The sequence below is a fragment of the Trichosurus vulpecula genome, chromosome 8 (assembly GCF_011100635.1).
Source record: "Trichosurus vulpecula isolate mTriVul1 chromosome 8, mTriVul1.pri, whole genome shotgun sequence".
Lineage (NCBI taxonomy): Eukaryota > Metazoa > Chordata > Mammalia > Diprotodontia > Phalangeridae > Trichosurus > Trichosurus vulpecula.
The window spans coordinates 139,957,504-139,970,796 of record NC_050580.1 but is presented as its reverse complement, the minus strand read 5'-3'; the positions used below and the strand labels follow the sequence as shown (position 1 = coordinate 139,970,796).

The window sequence follows — 13,293 nt, the reverse complement described above, 5'->3', positions numbered from 1 at the left end:
TTAGAGTTGAAAATTATCTTAGAGATCATCTAGAACAATCCTTTTGTGTTACAGATGAGGAAGCTGAAGCCCACAAAAAGGAAGTGACCTTCCCCAAATTATACTAGTTCATGTCAGAACCAAAACTAGAACCACCAAGTCACTTAATTCTCAGTCCAGGGTCTTTCTATTATACCAATCTTCTACTTCTAATCTTCCTAAATAATTGTACATGTAGAAGAAATTTATTTATTGGATCCCTTTCATTCTTTAGTATGGAAGTGGATAGTTTGATTTTCCAGGGAGACTTAGTATCAGCATACATCTACTCAAATATGTCATTGGATCTGCGATCTCATTGGTATGAGTATTTCTCCAGTGATTCTGGTTGTAACTGCTTATTTTGTTCAACCCTTGCCAACATCCTCCCATGAGTTTGCCAAGGCAGAGGTCCACTCTGTTCTAGGGGCCTTTCTTTCTCTCTTTTGCCATCACGGAGATACTATAAATGGAGCACCTGAGCTATCCATTGTTTATCTTTCGCTCTCACCATATGACCAGCCCATCTTCCTTTTCACTTAGACATTTCTCTGATGACGTCCTTCACTCTACTTTTTGTAATTTCTAATTTATAATGTATTACGGCTTGCTAACACCCACCACAAACCTCTCCATTGCATATTGGGTGATACTCGATTTTAATCCTCCGGAGATGTGTTCCATGAATCACAGACATTCAATAACCCTAGAATACTATTGATATTAAAGAGATGGGCCTTTGTTTTAGAGAGAAGCTTGAGGTCCTGTCAAGATCTGCCTTCAATTTTGACCCATTGTCATCCTTTTCCAAATAATTATGTTCGTTTACTTGCCTTCAACTGTAGGCTAAGACTTTCCTATGACCTGCAATTAATTCCTGCTCTAAAAGGAATCATAAAAGCTCTTGGTTGAGTTACTATAAAGTCTACCTCATAGTTTCCTGGTTTCTTGTCCTTTGTGTTAATTCTGTTATCTAACTCTATGGATTCCTGAATCATTGTTATGCTCTGACCCCTGATGACTGTATTCTCCTAACCTTGACCTTTCTCTTTACTCTAGAGCTTCTGGTAAGGTTACATTCCCTACAACATTCTTGCCTATCTGAACTTTAAATGTGTTTGCACAGCCCATATACTATTCTCTTTCTGGAACTTCTTTCAGCACCTAGGGCATTCTCATCCTGAAATATTGGTGAGTTCTTTCTAGGACTTCCATTTTGAGGATAGACCCAGGATCATCATGCTTCATTCTCTTTTCTCTGCTTTTTGCCACCATAACCCTGTGGTGGGTACCTTCTCTACCCCTCTGTCCACCTTTTCAGCTGACTTTTGTGAATTGTCTTCCCCAATTAGAATGTAATCTCCCTGATGGCAGGAGCTAATTTCTTTTTTACTTAGCATGATTCCTGGAACATAGTAAGTATTTAATAAATGATTGTTGTTTTACCTTGACTCTTTTTCTGGCCTTTGACATTCCTATCTACTTATCTATATAGAAACAGACGCTCACCTTGATCTGTAGTATCAACAGCATCAGGCTACTTCCCAACAGGTCTCTGCCTTGACTCACCTGGTGCTGGATTCCTGCCTTGATTTGATATTCCAAACTTGTGTGGTGTGAATTTCAGTAAGGTTGTCAGAGTCCAGCAAAATAGATTTTGGGGCCAAACTTGGGTTGACAACCCCCATTTTTGTCTAGCTTTGCTCGGCTAGTTTGCAGGGGTAAGACAATCCTATGGGGAAAAAAAACGAATATGAGATTAGGAAAGAAGGTTCCTTCAAAGAAAACTTTGCCCATATGCCTCTTCTCCCCATCCCAAATCCTAGAAAACTAGAATTTCCATCCTGGGTCAGATACAAGGTCTCATTCATCTAGATATTCTATCCCCGACTGAGGCACCAAGAGAATCATAGAAGACTGATTTCTCCCATTTGATGTCAACTTCAGAAGTAAGTTAGAGATGTTCTATTAACTATCTAAACTTGTTCTCCCTGGTAGAGCCTGAAAAATAGAGACCAATGGATGAAGGTTATAGGGAAGATAGGTTTCAATCCAATATAAAGAAAAGCTTCCTGATGATTAGAGCTGTCTGATAACAATAGTAACAGGTAGAATAGTGCTTTATATTGTGTTTTAAGGTTTGTGTTAAGGTTAATGTTTCCATACATTATCTCTTATTATCCACATAGCAACCTTTTGAGGTAGATACTATTATTATCCTCATTTTGCAGAAGAGGAAACTGAGGCTGAGGGAGGTTAAGTGATTTGCTAGTACATATGTAGGACAGGATTTGAACTTAGGTCTTTCTGTCTCCAAGTCTAGCACCCTGTCCACTGCGCCACCTAGCTGCCTCATGATAACAAAGCAGGCAGTCCTGTAAAGTGATGAATTCTCTATCATTGATGATCAAATGAGATGATGTGTACAGTGCTTTGCAAACCTTAAAGAGATATTGGAACAGCAAGCACCCTGGCACACCCAGGATGGCCTGCTAGCACAGGTTCTTTGATCTGTTTTTAAAGGAAAGGCAACTTTTTGAAGGAGTCAACAATCTTACTTTAATTACATTCCCTAGTTTAGGGGAAAAGTCAGCACCCTGAACGTGGAGAAAATATAATCAGAGAAATTAGCACAAAGATCAACAGACAGGGCCCTAGCTGTCTGAACAAAGCACAACCACCTACATACATCACCAGATCAGGGGACCATTATATCTGAGTAGTCAGGGACTCTGAACAAACGGCTACTCAGAGTCCCATCCAGGGAATCAAAAGGTCCTTCTTATAAGCAAACCCCCAAAGCAAAATACCAAATTCAGAATATGTATACACTTCTCAGAGCCAGAAGGCATCGCAACCTCTGTGACTCAGAACCTAATTAGTTTAGTACCAAAAGGTGTGAAAGCCTTCCTACAAGCAAGCCTCCCCAAAGCAACCTCCTCCATAGGCAAGTTCCTTCCCCAACGGGCTCTATGTGACTCAGCATGTATCACAGCTGTGACTGAAATACCTGTGTACCTTTAGACCTGGGAACACGATCCTGTCCCAAGGGAAAAGGGGACACATGTGGTCACATAGGCCTATTAATGTACAGGAAAGATCTTCACATTCCATTAACATTACAGATTTACAAATGTTAGTTATTATTATTAGATATATGATCCTTGTTTGTTTTCACTATGGGTTGTAGGTACAAATGCAAAAGAAGGATCAAAAGGCATCTTCTAGGCAAAGACAGTAATGGAAAGTGAAAGGACATTAATGGACATAGATTTCTTTTCTTATAATAACCATGAGTTTTGAGTCTAATTTTTAATCATATCAAAAGTGGAGGGACTTGCTTATTTAATAACATTTCCTTCTCAAGGGGAAAAAACCCCCAACTTCAGGGCCTTTATCATGGGTCTTAGAAAATTTTCTTTTCTTGGACACATACATATATGTAAAAATATAAATATATGTTCTATACATATATATGCATATATGTGTGTGTGGATATATGTATGGATATGTATCTATACCTATATGTAAAGTATAAATATTTGTTTTACATACATATACATAGATGTATTATGTATATGGATATGTGTACATATACCTATTCCGTAGATACATATCCATATACAGACATACATACATATACATAGCTATATATATGATACATACACATATATACACACATACATATGTATATACATATACACACATGGGTGTATATATGTATACGTATATGAATCATCTACACAGAGAAGACAATTGAATCCATGGGAGCTGATGGGATGGCCAAAGGAGATAGTATAGAATGAAAAGAGAAGCAAGCCAAGACAAGTCACTTCATCTCTAAGCCTCAGTAAAACAAGGTGATTTGACTAGAAGATCTTGAAGTTCTTAACAATTTGTCTTCATTTAACAAGTGGTGCAGTGGCACAGCTTAGAAGATTACTGAATTAAGAGTCATAAAAGATGGGCTTAAGTTTTTTCTGCGTCACTTTATTATTGTTTCCATCTTGTTTTAGGAGGGCATAGATAGTTACGTTCACCAGATCCTGGAATGCCAGAATTAGGGGATATCCTTGGAAGCTTTGAAAAAGATAAGTTAAAAAAAAGGGGAAAAAAGATAAGTTTAGGACAAATAAAAAAGGTGTTCTCGTTTAGACAACAGGTGGTCAATTTTCAGCATGCATTGCTCCACAAAGGTAGAAAAGTAGAAATTAGATATATAGAAGTAGAAGAGAGGAATAATTTCACAAAAGGCTTCTCTGAATGAAGAGATGACAGATTCAAAATGGGTCTAAAACTTGCGTGGTTTACTTTGTGCTCATATTCTCCTTTCCCTAAGGCTTGGTTAGGATGCAATCAACTTCCTTACCACAAGTTAAGGGCCCTGACTATATATGCAGTGACTTACAGTGATTATAGATCTAGAAGGGACTCCAGAGCCCATCTAATCCAACCCCCTTTATTCTACAAATGAGGAATATGGGGCCCAGGGAGGTTAAGTGACTACTTGCCCATATATTAAGCAAAAGAGCTATGATTTGAACCTGGGTCTTCTAACTCCAAAGCCGTTGTTCTCCCCATCGTACCACTCTTGTAAAGGAGGCCACAGAGACTGAGTTTCCAAAGTGTAACCACTTTCACTTTCAGCATTTCTGGCCAACAAGAATGTGACTGATTTGATTTATTCCAACTTGGTTAGTAGTGTAGATAATGTAGAAAGCAGATGCCTGGCTCAGTGTTTTACCTTCACATTTGGAAAATGTCTTTGTGCATCTAAAGTACCTTCAATTGTTTAATCAGTCAGCACTTACCAAGCATATGGTACATGGAGGACAATGAACATGCTAGCTATGAAGGAAAGTACAAAGCTACCTAGCCAAATCTTACATAGTGTTGTCTTGACAAGTCAATGTGTCATTGACACATTATAACTGTAGCACCATCCACCACGACACTGAAAAATCATGCAGTAATATCACTATATTTACAACAATTATAACAGCACTATCACAGAACTACTTGCTCCCTGTAACTTTGTTTTGCCGATGATCTTGTATTCATGGAACTAATTAGTGACATTAAGTAGCATATCCTTGCTCTCAAGAAAGTAGCTCAGGAGTCTTATTTGGGAGCCAGTCTTCATTCTTTTTTTTTTTTTACTGCTAAATGATGTGGATAGCAGAAAAGATGGATAATTCTTCTCTGTTACAGAAAAGGCATTATTTTTTCTGCTTCTCTCATAATAATTCTTAATCATAAAGAAAAAATTGCAAATATAAAATTTTGTTAATATAACAGCTCTACAATACTATGTATACCTCTAGCCACAGTAGAGAAAGCATTAGCTTTATTTGCTTCTTGTGAACCCTGTATTTGAAAGAATAGATATTGCTTGTCTCCACAATACTTTCTTTCCCCATGCTGAATTATGGAGGCAATGTTCTTCACTAATGTTCTGTAATTCATCTGCCATTGAATTATATTTTGAAACATTAGTTATCCTTTCATTTTAGAGCAAGTAGATGCATATAAATTTAGAAATGCTGGCAGAATATGTCAATTTATATTCTGTGTCTACATGGGTGGGGGAAGAGGAGAATTTACTTCAGTGTATACATGCATACATACATGCAATTTACATGTAGACACACAATTTTTATATGTGCATATACGTGTTCACACACATATATTCAGTTTTAAAAGTTGTCTTTTCTTACAAGGAAAGACTTGAGTGTAGTCAAATTTTTTTAAATTTTTTTTTAATTTTAAACAAGAAGTTTATTTAAACAACAAGATGTTTGACCTGAAGGGAAAACTATCTAGGATCAATTTCTTTATAGTAATTTATCCCTACTGAGAGACAGAGATTGCCCTACATGTAACAGCTACATACAAAAAAGTTATAAAACCGTCCTTGGTTTTACAATGATAAAAGAAAAACATTGAAATTATCCAATCAAACAAGGTATGCAAGGATTTTTTTGTGGGTTTTTTTTTGTTGTTAAACAGTGAGAGCAAAATAACTTACTGGAATATAAAGATAAAAGTTGAATGAGCATGCCACTAATGGAGAAAAGGGGTATTTTCGCAGAACCAGTTTGTTTTTTCCCCTCCCCATCTCCATTTGATGTTGATCAAAACATACCATCGGCCATTTAGTTAAAAAAAATACACATTATGCCTGTGCACATACACCAGTTACTTTATGTACAATAAAGGAACGGGGGAAGGGAATCAAAGAAGAGAGAAAACTATACTGCAGTAGTCAGGATGTGGATGAACCAAATCTTGGTTTCTAATTGTGAATGTATTGTTTTTCTTGGGAGCACAGTTCTGGAGAAGAGTTGTAGATTCTTTTTAGTAAGCGCCTCCTCTCTGCTGCTGGAATACATCAATTGTATCTTCATCCTCCATTTCCAACTGTGCAGGTGTGTCTGTTTCATTGATTGGTTGCCCATCAAATCGGAATCTGATCTGCCTCATTGACAAACCCTGTCGTTCACAACAGGCTTTCATTAGTTTACTAAGTGGTGTGTGCCTCTTAATCTTAAATTGCACCACTCAACCATCTTGCCCTGCCACCTTCAAATTAATGTGGTCGTTGTTTTCAGTCTTGACTCCTTCCTTCGGTTTTTCGTCGGCCATGGCTAGTCTCGTGATCTCCTCAGCAGTCGCTTCACAAAAGAGGCACCAGGATGGTCCGCTCCAAGGGAACGAGGGGAGGGGGGAGAAGCAGCAGCGGCAGGAGCAGGAGCAGGAGGAGGAGGAGGAGGAAGATGATGGTGATGATGGTGAGGAAGAGGAGGAGAAGAAAAAGGAGGAGGAGGAGGTGGAGGAGGAGAAGGAGGAGGAGGAGGAAGAGAGCGAGTGTAGTCAAATTTTGACCTTTATCAGTAGCTAAAAATTTCTTATAGCACCTATAGTAGCAATGTACACAGCAGCTAAAGGTCAACGGTGACTTCCTTTTGCTAGACTAGTAAGAAAATCCCATAGATCAGGACCCTTCCTTCCCCCAAAAAAAGAAATTTAGAAATTGTTAAGAGAATTGGATCTGTATTGACTAAAGAAGGTAAGGAGGAGGACTGTTCCAAACAGATAGAGCTTTTGCAGACTGAATTAAAAATTAAGGTCTGCATCCATTAATTTATTAAACATTTTCATGCACTTTATGGTCTGCTAGATCCTGAATATAAAGAATTATTCAATCAGTACCCACCACCATCACCTTCCAAGAAACAAGCTTGAAAATAAATACATTTAATGCGCTCCTTGCAACTCACAAGGCACTGACAAGCAGCCAACTGGTGTGGTGCATTGTGATAATTTAACCGAAGTCCAAAACACCTAGATAATTAAGGTGAAGTTCATATCCAGCTAAGCAAGTTGCTCCCTCTATGCCAAATAGAGGTGGAAAAAAGGTACTTGAGTCACAGATGTTGCTATGAGAAACCTAAGCTGCAAAGAGCAGAGATTGACCCCCAAAAGAGGGAGCTAATTACTACGCAGCTGCATGCACTAGATCTGTGGCTGGCAACTTTTTAAATGAGCCGTGCCAAGGTTCTGACCCCTTTCCTTCTGGCATGTGGAGTGGGGGAAGGGAGGGTGTGTGCTGACCTTGAGCCAGCCTGCAACTCACCAGGAAGATGGAGCAAAAGAGAAGTTAAAGCACATGTTAGCTGCCAATTCTTGCAGAGAGTTGGGCCATGGGAGGAGTAATCAGTTCAAATGCCAATGAAAATCAGCCCATGTGACACCTTGGCACACATGCGGTGGGCTGCCAACCCCTACCCTACTCTGGATGTTTGTTCTTGTTACTAGCATCACCAAGGCTGCTGGGAAAAACAGAAACTTCTCTCTTACTCCATCTGGACATTTCTACAGTATTAACTTGTCTGTGGGCCCAGGGATCCTATAATGGATGAGCATCAAAAGGATCAGTAGAAATAAGGAAGGGATGAGCTGAGTGTTGGCAGGTGTGGCCTTTGAGCCATTCCTCACTCACTCCCCCAGGGATTAGAAAATGGTCCAAATTCCATTGAGTGTAAGTGTTTTAATATCAGTGTCTGTTAAATTTCTCTTACAATATAGAGAACTATATCTTGTTGGCTATCTCGGTCAGCTTTAGGATATTGGATTGAGGAAGAGTCATAAATTTTGTTTTCAATTTTGTTCTTTGGCTTTTACACTTCAGTCTGCCCCCAAAAGCTGAGCTTCTGCAAGTCACACTTGATATTCAGGTAAGGGAGAGACAAGAGGGGGAGCATGGAGCCAAAATAGGCTTCTCTCCTAAGAAATGGCTATCCCACTTTGAAACCGTGATCATAGATTTAAATGAGACCATTCCCAACAGAAAGGTTATATTTCACCATATAGCAGAGTATAGTAGAGGAAAGGATGCTGAATATGACATCAAGATAAGTAGGCTTGAATATGGTTTCTGCATCTTACTGCCGGAGCGACCTTAGCCAAATCACTCAACTTTTGGGGATCTCAGTTTTCTCAAGATCAAATGATCAGGTTAGACTAAGGTGATCTCTAAAGGATGTTCTAGCTCTAAATCTTTTGCTAAGAAGAATTTTTTACCAACCAATTCCTTTTTTTAATTTTCTTTTTTTTTATCCAAATGATCTCATATGTCATCCAATGCTCAGTGAGAGGTCTTTTCAATAGACTCTGAGCTTTCATCAAAGTGTATCTTTCTCCTGTTTTCTGTGCATTGCTGCAAAGTCAAGGAATTTTTCAGTTCTGATCCTCTGACATTTTGGTGCCCTTCTCTATGAGGGACATTTTTATACCCTTGGCTTTTCCCACTGAGAGCACTTCAAATACATTTCCACACCTGATGCAGTAGCACTCATGCTTGATGCTGTTCCTCTCATTATCTCTGCTTCTGGCTCTTTCTCCAGGGAGCATATTTTAGTTTCTATCCTGATTGCTAAGTAAAAAAGATCACTTTGGAGTAGGTAAGGAACTCTTTCCAAGCCTGCCTAGTAATTTCAAGAAATCATATAATGGTGGCTTGAAGTATAGGGACTGGACTGTGATTTTATTGATATGGGGAACTTCCAGGTGAGGAAACTCCTTCTACCAGTGCAGGTCAGCACCTTCTCTGAAATTTAGTCTTGGAGCATGGAGAGGTTGAGTGACCTGCCCTGGGTCACACAGTCACTATGTATCGGAGACGATACTCGAACCCAGGTTCTCCTGACTTCAGTCAGCTGTCTATTCTTCTATGATCTGTGTTTAATTCCATTTGTATATAAAGTCATCTAATGATCACGTTTACACAGTTCTTTTTCCAGTGGACTTCTCTCTGTCTCCCCCTCTTCTCTCTCTCTCCCCCTCTTCTGTCTGTCTGTCTGTCTGTCTGTCTGTCTCTCTCTCTCTCTCTCTCTCTCTCTCTCTCTCTCTCCCCCCCTCCTCTCTGTCTCAAACAAATAGGTTTATGATATGCCCTAGAACTGAAGCCTGATAAAAATCCTGTTATTGTTGGGTTTTTCCTCATACAACAATATGCACCTGATGAGTAGCAGCTACTATCTCCCTCCTTAAGTACCCCCACAGGCTGAGAATTGGGGTCTTGATGGGTTTTGCCACTATGCTATAATAGCCTGTTGGTTTTAGACCAGTAATATCTCTGCTTCTTTCTGATTCCATTTGCATTTATTACGATCATTTCATCTCTATTCTTTCCCTGGCTCATGTTACCATCAGCCTCTTTCATTTCTCCTCTCTCAGGCTTTTCTTCATCCTTTCTAAAGAAAATCTCTTGAATAGAGGTCCATCAATGGACATTGACTTGTGTCTAAAGGGTCACTGAAAGGTATAATATACCACATTAAATCTCCCAGGATCCTTATAAGGGATCATTTAATGTCTACATAAGGAAATCAAGACAGCAAAGGTCAGTGGCAGAAACTTGAATTCAAATTTTGAGAAAACTCAGTGGTCTTGCCACTAATAATAATAATAATAATTCAAATAATAATAATAATTCAAGTTTCTGTAGTACATTGCAAAGCCCTTTCCTCACTACAGTCAGTCAGTCAAAAAGCATTTATTAAATGCCTACTATGTGCCAGGCACTGTGATAAGTACTGGGGATGCTTTTGTTGTTGTCAAGTCGTTTATCAGTAGTGTCTGACTCTTTGTGACTCTATTTGGGATTTTCTTGGCAAAGATACTGGAGTGGTTTGCTATTTCCTTCTCCAGCTTATTTCACAGATGAGGAAATGGAAGCAAGCAGGGTTAAATGACTTGCCCAGGGTCACACAGCTAGTGTGTCTGAGACCAGATTTGAACTCAGGAAAACGAGTTTTCTTGACTCCAGGCCCAGCACTCTATACACAGTGCCACCTAGATAGAAAGAAAGGCAAATGACAGTTCCGTCCTTTGGGGAGCTCACAATCTAATAGGTGAGCCCACATCCTTGGTAGATAGCATAAATTTTATTATCCTTATTTTGCGGATGAGGAAACTGAGGCTCAGACAGGCTAAAGTGATGTACAGATAGTGAGCAATGGGAATATCATTCAAATTCAGGTCTTCTATGTCAAGTCAATGAACAAATCAATTCACAAGCATTTATTATATCCCTGTGCTAAGCATTGAGATACAAATACAATCCCTACTTTCAAGGAGTTTATAGGCCAAAGGGAGAGAGAAGTACACATGCATATATATATATATATATATATATATATACATATATATATATACACACATACATACATATATATACACAGAAAAAATATAAAGAATATATAAAAGCCTATGGTCTTTTCACACTACACTGTTTCTCACAGCAGGCATTTAATAAATGATTGCTTATCAATTGACAATAATTCACATTTATGTGGTGCCTTTAAGTACTCAGGATACTTTTCTCACAAGCTCCTCGAATCTTTTGCATTGTTTTGTATCCCCATTGTGGTTAGCACAGCTCATGGTACACAGTAGGTGCTTAATAAGTGTTTATTGACTGACTGAGCCTAATAATGCAAGTTGTACAAGTATTATTAATTTGCATTTTGATAATGAAAATCCGAGGCTAGAGAAGTTAACTGACTTGCTCGCTAAAGCTTGTGTTGTATACATGTACACATGCCCCCACTCTCTGGGACCACATCTATCTCCTTAATTCCCATCATCCCTGTTAATTTCGTTAAAAAGCATTAACTTAGTCCTTTCAATACAAATCATACCAACACTTGTTTTCTCCCAGGGATTTCTTAAGCAGGGAAGGAAGCTGGCACTATAATTTATCAGGGCTTATTTCTGCAATTATTTAAGTGCATTACTGGAGTGGGGATAAAACCACAGGTGGGCTGACTCTCCAGTTTTACACATGGCATTCCACACAGAGAACAGGAAAATCTCAAAGAGAATAGATATTGCTGAGTGTTTGTGAAGTAGTTCATTTGTTACCAAAATGAGCTAGTTCTCTTTCCTTCTCATGAAAGGTTTGGTATTCTTATAGGAAGTGATAAAATGGGATCCTATAACAATAGACTTTTCAAGCTAGAAGAAACCTTAGAAATTGACTAATCCAACCACCTCATTTGAGAGATGAGGAAAATGAAATCCAGAGAGGTCAGGGTTTGACCAGAGTCACCGAGCTAGCACGGGTAAGCGACTTGTCCAATTGGTCAAGCATTAGCTGCGCTATTCAATGTGTTTTACTTCTTTGTTCAGTAAATGGTGACATTTTGACTTAGATTATCTTTGTAGCCTTGCATCTCCCAAATGTCTTTGTGTTTGGAATGTGCATATAGCCTGTCTGTCAAAGTGTGGCTTTAAGGGGCCATATGCCTGCTTTTCATAGGGAATGCCATATGGGCGAACCCGAAAGTACTGATCTTGATGGTATGCTGCAGTTAGAAGTGCTGAGAAGTACACATGTTTAGCAGAATATTCAGTAGACAGAGAACAGGTAGCATATGGCCTGGTTCATTAGGAAAACTCATTCGGTTCTATCTTGCTAGAATTTTAAGCAGTGGATCCTTACATATTCTCATAGTAGAACTTACATTGCATGATGCACGACTTTAATGCTTTGTGTTTCTGATGACACTTCAGATCTAGTAGTATCTCACTCTTTCTTTTAGCCTCTTTCCTGGCTGTGTCTGCTCTCTTACTTAGTCTGACTTTCAGATTAGACATATCAATGATGTGGCAAAGACCTGGGAAAAGTAGCAGGGCGTGCGAAGATCTAGGTTTTAGTATTAGTGCTAATCTCACTAGCTATGAGACCTTGGGCAAGTTTCATAATCTCTCTGAAATTTTTTTAAGTATGGAAGACAAAGCAACATTTTATCGTGTCTGGGGAAGAGTAAGTAGATTGTGGGGTAGGCTGCATGAAGCATGAGGGTGCAAAGCAAAGTGTTGGAGCTCTAGAACAAAAGTTGGCCGTTGGAGGCACTAACTGAGCAGGTGAGTGAGAGGCTCTCCAAAAAAGGCAGAAGAAACAACAGCTGCTTCCAGGGGGTGGAAGTCAGTCCCAGTAGGAGTGGAGAAGCTATTGAGCCTGCCTTCCTATGAGATTGCCTCTGACAATGCACAGATCTTTGCCAAAAGATGATCCTTGCTGTTCCTGACATTTGTCTTTGAGTCGTCCAAGAGTTGACACGCCTTGGCATCAGAATAGTTTGTGAGGCAGAATGTCCCATATGTCTTACAACTCTTCTCAATGACCTCTGAGCAGTCACAGTTCACTTTGTCAAAAAGTGGGAAGCGCATGACCATGGGTCCCTTCTCCCTATCAAAGATGTCAGAGGGAGCCTTGGCTTCTTGGTTGAGCTTAGCCTCATCCACCAGAGGGAAGAAGATATTGTAGATTTGCAATGAGTTTCTTCATCTGTAAAAATGGAGATAATACTTGTGTGTGTGTGTGTATTTCTTACAACAGTCTGTGTGGTAGGTAGTATTATTATTTTCATTTTTACAGATGGAAAGGCTAAATCTTAGTCTGAATAGATAAGTGATTTGTTCATGATCACATAACTAATAATAATGATAATAACTAAATTTAGATAAGTTTTGCAGAGCACTTTTAATATACATATATATGATCCTATTTGATGTTCATAATTTTGAATTAGGTGCTATTATTATCCCCATTTTTACAGATGAGGAAACTGAGGCTGACAGAGGTTAAGTGATATACTCAGGGTCATACAGTTAGTAAGCATCTGAGCCGGGATTCAACTTGCATCTTTCTGGTTCCAAGTTCATCACTCTGTTCACCATGCCACTTAGTGTCTTACTTAGAATTTG

General features: G+C 39.0%; 1 long non-coding RNA gene and 1 pseudogene across 1 annotated transcript in view; both read right to left on the bottom strand.

Annotated features, from left to right (window-relative positions):
* LOC118828873 overlaps positions 1-1,746 on the bottom strand; it is a 49,931-nt gene extending 48,185 nt beyond the window's left edge. The window contains exon 1 of the long non-coding RNA XR_005008976.1: positions 1,588-1,746. This is a non-coding gene — a long non-coding RNA (uncharacterized LOC118828873). The remainder of the gene's footprint in view (positions 1-1,587) is intronic.
* A 4,452-nt stretch (positions 1,747-6,198) lies between these two features.
* LOC118828872 lies at positions 6,199-6,663 on the bottom strand (annotated as a pseudogene).
* Between the last annotated feature and the right edge of the window lie 6,630 nt (positions 6,664-13,293).